Genomic DNA, 11,519 nt, shown 5'->3' on the forward strand with positions numbered 1-11,519 from the left:
TAAATGTATTTCCTGAAGAAATGTTATCTCTAGCTACACAAGCTCAACTTTGGAGTTGCATTTATTATGTATTGTGTTTTAAAGTGATCAAAGCTTTTTGCCTCTGTAAATTCTGAATAAAGGTTAGGAACTACAGACTGTGGTTGTACAAAAATAGCTGGAAGGACTGAAGGACTTAGCATACTGAGAGACTTGTGCTACTGCTGTTGGTGTATGGACCTCTATCAACCAGCTCAGAGTCATGGAGAGGGGCTTAGTAAAGTTGCTATGTCTGCAATGTAGACTTCGGGTTTGCTACAGGTTTTTCTTTTTGTAACGGTTTTGGCCTGTGTTTTTGATGTGGTGTGACTGGTAGCCAGAGAATTATCCTTGCCAGTGCCCATAGTAGGGATCTAGTGCATCAAAATGGTGATTTTGCCTGTAACTTGAATTTTTCAGTAAAATTTTCAGCATTTTACTTGTATGAATTGAGAGATGTCAACAAGAGAAGGCAAACTATATTTAATTTAAAAGCTGTTTTCTAGATTAGTATGCCAGTATGGATTTGGCTTATATCAGATCTCTGTAAACCAGGTAAATGAATGGATGTGGGTTTAGGCAATATAAACTCTATTCACTTATCCAGTTCAGGCAGGTGGGTTACAATTACAAAAATGTTTTATATTTTGAATGCATGTATTCATTGCGTTGCTGAAGTTCTAGCAGATACTGCGAATGGTAGGAGGTAGGTGGCAGCTGAAAGCTGGTAAGAACCCAGTTCCCACGTAAAACACAATCCCAGTGGTGGAGGCAGAAGTGTATATAAACAGAGATCACACCTTAGATCCATGTAATCTGTGCAAAGGACATCTGCAAATCCCTTGGTTATCAGTTGTATTGCTGATTGTTTCTGTGATTGTTTCTTGTTCCATCGATACGGTTCACTGGTCTGGCTCTTTCAAGTGAACTGTGTAGTTGACATCTAGTCCGGCCTGTGACTTATGATTCCTTTTTATGCAGTTTTGGTATGAATTAGAAAACATGCCCTGTCTGATGATGGCTACATCAACGCACTCAGAAAAAAACCACAGAAAATATATGAGATATTATGGGGATTTTGTGCAGTCAGGATATGAGTTCTGATTAATTTTGCCACTCCAAGGCAAATCAGAGCCAAGTAGCAGGCTTGAAAAATTTATCACAAGAAAAATGTATTGCTTTAGAAACTTTTCAGGGCGACTATTTGCTATGTAAGGCTATTGACAGTAGCACACTTCAATAAAAAATATTTTATTTCTTATTGGTAAAACAAACAGCAGATATTACACTTCCAAGCATGTGGAAGAAATTTATCTCTTGATATCATCTGCATGAGTCAGATACACAGGTATCACAGGGTGGCTTACAGACACAGGCTGTTTCTCTAGAAGGTGCTAGCAACGCTAAACATATAAAAGTCCATGATCAAAGACAGGGATGATGAATCCTCTAATGAGGAATACTTACATAGGGTAAGAAATAAATACTGTTTATAGAAAGTGTTCTGCTACTTTTCCAGTTGATTGCGTGTTAGAAGCTATCTCCAACAAAGATACATCCTTTACCAAGTTATGGAAAGTAGTCAGGCTTGTTTTCTTCACAATTTTCAGCAATTGCATTAATGTTGTCTTAAATGGAATTTGTTACAGACCCAAAAACAAAGCAAATTTGCTTGAATGGTTTAAAAAATATTAATTTTTCACATAGACTACTCACATGCACAGCAAATTTTACACTGTGCCTGGCTTCTTTCATGTAATACCAGCATTTGTCCAGAGGTTTTTTGTGTTGGGATGGGTTTTTGGGGGGTTTTTTTGGGGGGGTGGGCACAGGTTGGGGATTTTTTTGGTTGGTTTTGTTTGTTTTTTTGTTTTATTTTTTTTTTTTAAACTACACTGGATTATTGTAGGCTTTAGAAGCTTCTTAGTAGAAGTGTTGCCATGTACTTATTGCAGACATTGAGCTGGAGGTCTTTGCTGTACTGGACCCTGCATAAGCAGTATAGTCTTCTAGTGGAAAGTTCTTCTATGCTCAAGGACTAGTGCTAACAACTGTGAGGTTTAAGCCAGCTTATAATGAAATCTGAGAGGAGCTGGAACTGAGCATTTAAAAAAGCTTAATATTCTATGTTAGAGACACTTGTGGAAGTCTGGAAGAAGCTATAACATTGAGCAGCTTCTTAAACAGCTGATGGCATCATGTCATGCTACAGAAACAGATGTGAGGCAGCAGAAAGTCTGTCCAGCTTTGATCTTTCGTCATAAGATCCATGTTTCCTGTCTGGATGCGCTAGAAAGTGTTACTGAGGCTGCAGTGGAAGAGCTTCAAATCAACAGAGAGTTCACAAAGCAACTGAACTGAACCTTGATAGCAAACTGTACCATGACAAAGGTCCCAAAGTATTGAAGTTCATGCTAATGGTATTGAGGTTCAAGTTAAATATGTGAGATCAAACTTAAATGACATGAGAAATTAGTCAGAGAAGGAGTTAGATGGAATTGCTTGGAAGAGTCCTAGTGGGGAATTTCACGATCAGTGAAAACATGGGCAATCCATGTACATGGAATAAATGTGTGTAATGTGATGCACAGTTGTACACAGAAAAAGCAAGATGTTTTTTACACTGTTTACATGTTTTTTCAAGATAAGCAGGTGCATTTCTCCCTTTTTCCCCTAAAAAAAAGAAAAAAAGGCAGGCCATGTTCTTTTATATTTGAATCAAGACCTGAAATTATAGAGTGAATATTAACATCTGCTTTGATTTTTTTTTTTCCTTTAGTAATTCTGATTTACCTGGTGAATGTCTTCCACCAGATTTTTCTGTCTAACTATTAGCCATACTGTTAATGCCATATCATTCTTACACGAAACACAGGTGTTAACAGCAAGCAATTTCTGACACAACCACCATCATATGGTCAATTTTAAATTTGGGCATTATGTATGCTTAAATTTGAAGAATCTTCCTAGTTTATACCCTGTATACAAATTTTAAAATTACTTAGGCTGCTGAAAGTTACTACTGATTAGTTCTTCTTTTATGATTAATCATCTCTGTTGTGAAAATTTTAAAACATTCAGTTGCGTGATTTACTATATATACTTGTGAACTTTCACACTGATGTAACTCATTTAAGTAAAGAAAAAATTAGTCCAGGATTTGACCTCTAATCTTTTATGTAGTATTTAATATGTTTCAAAGAGTTTTAAGAAGTTAATTACTGGTCAGCTTATTTCAAGTGTGACTTGCAGTAATATCTAGAGCTGGATTTTGTAATCAAAGAAACCTGAGATTTGACGTGCTAGGTAAAGACAAAGAGAAGGAGGGGTATTTGTAGTCAAAACAGAGCAGAGTCTTCTGCTTTAATTAGGGCATTGTAGCTTTTCATTTTTATGATTAAATTTCAGAGGTAGCCTCTGTTATTAATTATTTTAGTTTAAAAGTATTTTTGTCAGGGAGGAAGAATATGCAAACACTGATATACCTGGGTACGATTAATACAGGCTATTGTATGTGTTGCATGGAAGCAAATCTGTAGTAATCATATTCTTAATTATACTTCATACTTGCCTCAGTAACTAATGATTAATGTTAAATAATCTATCGTAACACAGCTTCATGAATTTTAAGCTTTCCTGTCAGTTGCATCAGCTGTAACATCTATTTCTGTCCCTGTTTTTATATTGTTTTTCTTCAAAGATTTAATCTTAAGGAGGATTTGGTTTTGTGCAATTCAATATTTTATTAGTCTAGTCCAAAGTCTAGTGCCACTTTTGTTTCCTAACATCCAATATAGTTTATAACATGTGGGTTTTCTGTTCCCTATCTGTACTTTGCAAGAACTTCCATTTAATAAAGGAGTGTAGCTTAATCACCGACTGAATAAAACAGATAAAATTATGTGCTGAGTGCCACTTCAGTAGTTCAGTGTTCTTGATGGAAGGCTATGTATAATAAACAGAAAAGCAGGTCAATGCCATTGCTAATGCACTCTTAGCATGGTTTGAATAGAGAATCTTATCATCAAAACATTGGAAATAAAGGGAATAATTCTTACACAGAAATAGGATACTTCATATCCTCTCTGCGTTACCCATAGAAATTCTTTACTGATAAGTCAGAGAAATATTTTTGAATTACAACTGACCAAATAGGTAATTTGTTTCTGTGTTCTCAATTTATTTCTGGGGTTGCTAGAATAGCTTGCCTGTAAAGGTAGCTGAAAGGAGTTTTGCTCATCACAGCGTGAATTCAGATTACTGTTTACTCATTCTTTAGTAAATTAACATGAAAACTAGAAGGGAAATTTGTGTTGGGCTATAGGTGCTGTAAGTCTGGTAAGTACTAGTTTTGAAATCATAGATCAACTGCTGGTATCTACTGGCTTTTCTTTTAGTTAGCATGTCACACATGACCAAGAGCTAGATCTACACAATTGCCCTGGAGTTCAGTGTTGCAATACTAATATTTTTGCCATTGATATTGGAAATCAAAGCCAGGATCTATGTACTATGTCCCCTGGAGTGAGAGGAAGGCACCTCGGGCTGGAGCTAAGACATATGTAATGATCTGGGGCCATCCACTGCCTAGCACCGAACATGGCATGGGGTGGTTGTACAAACCACATTTGTAAGTTTTTGTGGAAGGGCAGGGTTTCCTTTGGACCTGCTGCTTAATATGTAGCTGTGGGAGAGTCTAAATATGTTTAATGTTATTTCGATATATATATGATGAATTGTCATGGTTTAACCCCGGCTGGCAACTCAGCACCACGCAGCTGCTTGCTCACTCCCCCCACAATGGGACAGGGGAGAGAATCAGAGGAGTAAAAGTGAGAAAACTCATGGGTCGAGATAAAGACAGTTTAACAGGTAAAGCAAAAGCTGTGCATGCAAGTAAAGCAAAGCAAGGAATTCATTCACCACTTCCCATGAGCAGGCAGGTGTTCAGCCATAGCCAGGAAAGCAGGGCTCCATCACGCATAACGGTTACTTGGGAAGACAGGCGCCATAACTCCGAACATCGCCCCTTTCCTCCTTCTTTCCTCAGCTTATATACTGAGCATGACATCATATGGTATGGAACAGCCCTTTGGGCAGTTTGGATCAGCTGTCCTGGCTGTGTCCCCTCCCAGCTTCTTGTGCACCTGGCAGAGCTGAGAGCTGAGAAGTCCTTGGCCAGTCTAAGCACTACCCAGCAACAACCAAAACATCAGTGTGTTATCAACATTCTTCTAGTACTAAATCCAAAACAGCACTATGCCAGCTACTAGGGAGAAAATTAACTCTGTCTCAGCTGAAACCAGGACATGAATTAAATCTCATCAGAATACAATATCAGCTGTTGTAACAAATTATGTGTTTATCTTATGTTACACTTTAATGATTTCATGATTACTCTGCTTTCCCGTAATTCTGTCTCAGTAATGTCAATGTAATCTGCTTTTCTCATTTGCCCTTTTATGTTCTCAAAATTTAGGCTTTTTTGTCCCCCTTCTCTCAGAATTCCTGAATCATTCACATCTGCATTATCTCAGGTCTGCATCGTATCTTCAGAATCTGTATTAATGTTTTGAAGTGCTTCTTATGCAGTTTTCTTAATAGTATCAATGCCCACTGAAACTTATATTTCACTTAACAGTGAAGTGTTAAACACCTTTGCAATAACTCCTGAGATTCACATCCTTTTATTATTTTAATACTTGTCATGCTGCTATTTCTTAAATACTTTGCCTCTTCTATATCAGAATAAATGATATGCTTCCAGTCTAGTTTCAGACAAGACAGTTAGAACTTTTTTGAGTTGTGTATATAAATATTTTAACTTACGTAATCAAGGTTTTTAAATTGTGTGTGTGTGTAGTTCTGTCTATATTAACTTAAATATAAATGTCAATTTCCTGGACTACAAAAACTTTCTGTTCACTTGTGCTTAAGCGAGGGATTTAGGGCATGATTACTTGCATCTAGAAAGCAGGTTGCAGTGTATATTTCATTGATCAGTTCACCTTTATCCAATGGAGGAAATCATAAAATAGTTATAAAACTCGTAAAATAAATAATATTCTGAACTCCGTTCTGGTCGTGAGAGGTATATGAGGGTAGAATCACAAAATGCCTGTAGAAAAGGTTATGGAAAATTTATTAGATATTATAACAACATACAGTCTGACTCCTATGAATCATATTTCTTTTCAGGATTCTCATTCTTTTATTTGATGAACAGTATATATGTAGCTTACAATGAAAGGTATGCAGTTGTGATTTAGTTTTCTATTTAGTTTTCTTATGTTCAGACATTATTCTTCAGTTCTACAAAGATGAGACAGGAAGGCTCCATAACAGCACAGTAACAAATTACAGCTCATCCCTGCTTTTTTCAGTTGTGGTAATATAATTCTGTTCTCATTGCTCAAAGTCTAGGAACCAAGTATTTATCACCTTATCAGGAAAACCTCAGCGTTTTAGCTTCTATTCAGATGTCTAATGAAAATCTTGAGAAAGTTAATAGAAAGTCATTTGGATAAGCCTCTGTTTTTAATAGCTTCATCTGCTGATGCACTTTAGGATGCTTTTACTAGTAAAAAGCTACACCTAGAATTGCTCTTTCCTTTTCTTCCCTTGGCCCTGCTTTAAGCTGCAACAAGTTGGCACATTTCTGTTGGTGAACTGCAGTGCTGCATTTCTGTGGGCTTTCAGCTGGTTTTGGAAAGTAAATTTCCTAACCTGCTAAAGGGATGTCAGTTCCCAGCAAATACACGTTTGCTGGAACTTGGCAAGACTTACTGGTTTTAATCATGCTGCCATTGTTAAGAACTCAGTAAGGTCACAGCACTCAAAGCAGGAAAACTGACCATGTACTCTGGGTGCCAAAAGCCTTCTGTGTCGAGCCCATGTTGGTTTTCTTTCCTTCTGCATTCCTGTTTGTCAGTGTGGTTAAAGACAGCTTTTATGCTGATGTGCAACCCCTCTACCAGCACATAGGTGTCTGTAGCCTAAGTCTTGTGCCCTATCTATAATCCAGTGGTTGAAACATTGATCGTAGAAGCATGAATTTAAACATAAGCTCTGAATTAGACAACAAAAAGCTTTAAAACAGTTTCCTACATTCCTAATGTCTGTGTTAGTGCGTGAGAGCTAACAGATGAAAACCAGGGGGTTCAAAAACTATTCCGGTAAGCCATGTAATCCATACTCGTGGGTCGAGCTATGGCCTTTTTTAGTATATTCTGTTCTAGCCACAGCATTGCTTATTTCTTTTGTTTCTCAGTTCAGCAAAGCTGCATTAGCTAGTGAAATCATCCTCAAGTCCTTCCTGCTCCAGAATGGAGCCTGAGGGGGGTGAGGAAAAGGAAGTCTCAGACTGCATTCACACAAGCTTAGCAGATTCATGGAACAATTCGTATTGTGAAGACCTAGACAGAATTTGCATTGTAACATATCAGGTAATAAAAACATGTATTTCTGAATTGCATCTTGCAATGCAGTTTCAGTATTGAATTTTTACTGGCTTGATTGATAGGTGATTCAGAATTAGTGTGTTTTCAAAAAATGTTTGAATGAGGATTAACTGCAGGACTACTTTAGTCAGTAAGAGTTGCAAATTATAAAGAATGGAAGCTTAAAGCAGGAGTTGAAAAGTTTGCATGAAGTTAAGAAAAGGAAATGTACAGAAGGAGGAATATTCAGAATACAATACAGTTGAAGGGAAAGCGAAAGATAATCATAGTAAAAAAGTGTCAGTTAACAAAGATCTGAGAAAGATGGTTTGATAAAGTCTTAGAGAGTCATGAGGGTCTGTCCTTTAGAGATTCCCAGCAAAGTGTGAAAATAAATAGGTTTGCAAAGAAGTGGGACAGTGGTAGGAAAGAAACCCTCTTTTTTACTTGACCTTAAGTTATTTTATCCATCTATAAAAGGTTTGTAAAGAATGGAAATGTGAAGATCTCAGATATGATTAAAATGAAAGCAGCTGGTAAGTTTCTAAATAAGAATTCAAAGTCATAGCCACACTGCAGTATTTCTTATTCATTTATTCTTACATTCTATGTGCTGTTCCTATACATTTACTGTGTACACTATATTGTGCATACAGTATATTTATATTTAAATATATATTTTAAGATAAATCATATTTGTATGTTCCCTCAGAACTTAGGAAACTCTCATTTTACTAAACATATTTTGAGGTATATTAGGGCTAATAAAGTCTTTTTCTACTGTTTTGGTTTATTCCAGTGTTCAGATTGATTAGTGTAATTTCAAGCATTTATCACAAGACACCTGTGCTGAGAGAAGCTTAGTTTCTCTGAATGGTTAATATTTTGTTACTGGACAGTGAGTGACACTTCCAGAGGGCAGTTCATCCCAACTTAGAGCTGTTTTACCATGTCAAGGTGCTGCTTTTTTGGTACTATCATAGAGAAAGCTTTAGACAAATAGGCTGTCAATCTGAGAATTAATTGAAATGACTGAATTGCACTGCTGAGTTAGATGTGAGTACAGTTAGTGCATGTGTATGTGTGGGTTTGCAGTGGTTTTTGTTTGTGAACTTGATATTTTTTTCCCCCAGAAGATATACTGAAGAGGTCTGGTAATCATGTGGTGCGTCCTTATTGTATATTGTACATATTGTTTAGCATATTTACACTACTTGTTGATTAGCCCAAATCAGGAGCAGAACAGCTTTGCACTTATGTCTTGGGTAACAGGAAAAAATATACTTTTCAACTCTAAAGTTCCTCTGAGAACTAAGCTTGACTCTTATGTATTGATGAGGATACAGCTAACTACAATACAAAGCAACAGACAATTCAGTAGTAATTGATATATTTTAAACTAGATAGTTGGTGATTAGTATTATTTATTTATAAGTTGTAAATTTGCCTTTTAATTATGTACGCTGAGAAAACTGAATAATATTACAAGTAGGTAAAGGAAATGAGCACTGAATGAAGCATTCCCAGCTTTTAATTATGCAAACGAGCACCACTGCAGAAGAATTATTTAGTAATCTTTTTGTGCTTAGAATTGCAAATCCATCTCCACAATTGTGTTTAGAACAAATGAAACTGGATTTGTGTAATTTCTTTTCTGTAGATCTTTGCAGTTAATGAGATTGAGCAGAAGTATCAGTAGTCTTAAGAGACTGTGTGTAACATGCAGTGGGTCAGGGTAGTAGAAGCGAAATATTACTGACAAGATTCTTCCTGTAGGGGATCCTGTTATATTGTACATTACTCAAGAAACAACAATTACCTATTTTTCCTGATTTGTTGATATTATATTTTTATTAAATGTTTTATTAACTTTTTATAGTGCTATGTTTTCATATTCTCTTTCTGCTGTGGAGCCCAATTGGATATCTAAGCTGTGGCTCTTCCCAAGTGGTCTATTTTGTCATAGTTTTTCCCACTCTTGCAATAGCCTAGATTATTTTCCTGGGGTGCCTTTCTTTTTTTTTTTTGGTGGTGGTTTTTTTTTTTTCTCTCTCATGAATTCTGGCAGAGTACTTTGCACTCTGGCACTGACTCAATGAGTAAAGAGTACTGAAAGAGCAAGCTAATTTATAGTCTCTTCACATCACCCTAAAAATGTATCTGAGTTTCCGTAATGTTGGTAGGCAGTAGGAAGTATATTTTTAAAATTTAATGGGAAAAAAAGAAGGAGTTAAAAGCCCTGCAAAACAGTACTATGACAGAGGGATACATGATGAATAAGATGCATTTAGGAGATTGTACGCTAAACAATGAATAGCCTTTCTTGACCAGGAAAAGAGCTGGGAGTTAGGTGAGAGTGTTGTCTGTCACTGTCCAGCTGGACCGAGCTTTCCTTTTCTGAGTGAGAGAGAACTCTTGACTTTCAAAGCATAAAATTCAAACTATGCTATACAGAACACTACACAGGGCCATGTGTCTTCCCCAACGCTGAAGAACAGGCATATATAGGTGAGTAATGGAGATAATCTGCCAGCTACATGTACCCAAAAATATTATTTCTTGCATTTCAGTGATTTATCTATGCTACACAAGAAGGACTGATATGAGACATTGCATTACATTGTATAGTATTAACACTTTGTAAATAATTTTTTTTCCCCTTTTTTTTCTTGGGAAAAAAAAGACTGGGACTGTGGCATGGAAATTGCTATTTGGAAAAGAAAAATGTATATTTCTAGAGGTGGGAAACCTGAAATTCAAAAAGTGACCAGAACTGACTTTTGCCCATGGGCATTTCCAGAACGTAGAAATATTGCTTCTGAAAGGCAGTGTTCCCCAGAATGCCATTAAAATATCACCCTTTGATGTCTTTTGTTTCTGCAATATTTTTTTGGCAATGCCACTCTATGAATGGTGACAGAAAGCACCACATAACAGACCAGCCTCAAAAGTTTTTATTTTTGTCTTGAGCAGCCAAGAAATCTAGTTGCTTACTTTAAGTAAATAAATTAACCTAGCTATGAAATAAGATTCTAAAAGGATAGCTGATATTATTTTGTTTCTTGTCTTTTTCTCTTTTTTTTTTATATTATGGCTAAAGAAGGATTCCAAAGCTAATACACTCTTAAATTTTAAGGAGTTGTATATCATTTCCTATGAAGTTGAAATGCTAGTATTGTGGTTTAACCTAGTAGGCAGCTGAACACCACACAACTGCTTGCTCACTCCCCTCCTCCCTCAGTGGGATGGGAGAGAGACTTGGAAAAAAAAAAAAGGCAAAATTTGTGGGTTGAGATAAAGACAGTTTAATAAAAGAAAAGAATAACAATAACAATAATAATGGTAGTAGAATATACAAAACACGTGATGCTCAATGCAATTGCCCACCACCCACTGACCGATGTCCAGCCTGGCCAGAGCAGCAATCACTCTCTCCCCAGCCAACTCCCCCCGAGCATGACGTCATATGGTCTGGAATAGCCCTTTGGCCAGTGGGGGTCAGCTGTCCTGGCTGTGCCCCCTCCCAGCTTTTTGTGCACCAGGCAGAGCAGGGGAAGCTGAAAAAGTCCTTGAATTAGTGTAAGCACTGCTTAGCAACAACTAAAACATCAGTGTGTTATCGACATTATTCTCATGCTAAATCCAAAACACAACCAGCTACTAGGAAGAAAATTAACTCTGTCCCATCTGAAACCAGGACAGCTAGAGGGAGGACAAATAGTTAAAAGCGGGAATTTATTTTTACAGAAAAATAAAGATGACAAGAAATTAACAAGTCTGATATCCAAACAAGCCCTTTCTCAAGATAGGAAGGAGAATTTGCTGTAAAAATTATGTAGAAGTCTGCATCCAACATACACTGTGAGTGAAACACAACAAAAGAAACCATATACTTTCATTCACAAGACAAAGTCTCATAATGAAGTGTTGTACAATTTGTGTTCTTTGCTCCGAATGGGGAACTTGTGGTGTGAAAATGTTCCAAATTTCACAACTTCTAGGAAGTTTTGCACTTCTCGGGTCGTTTATTTTTCAGTTCAACATTCTACGCAGTACAAAATC

This window comes from Egretta garzetta, unplaced genomic scaffold, assembly GCF_000687185.1.
Source record: "Egretta garzetta isolate BGI_Z169 unplaced genomic scaffold, ASM68718v1 scaffold46, whole genome shotgun sequence".
Lineage (NCBI taxonomy): Eukaryota > Metazoa > Chordata > Aves > Pelecaniformes > Ardeidae > Egretta > Egretta garzetta.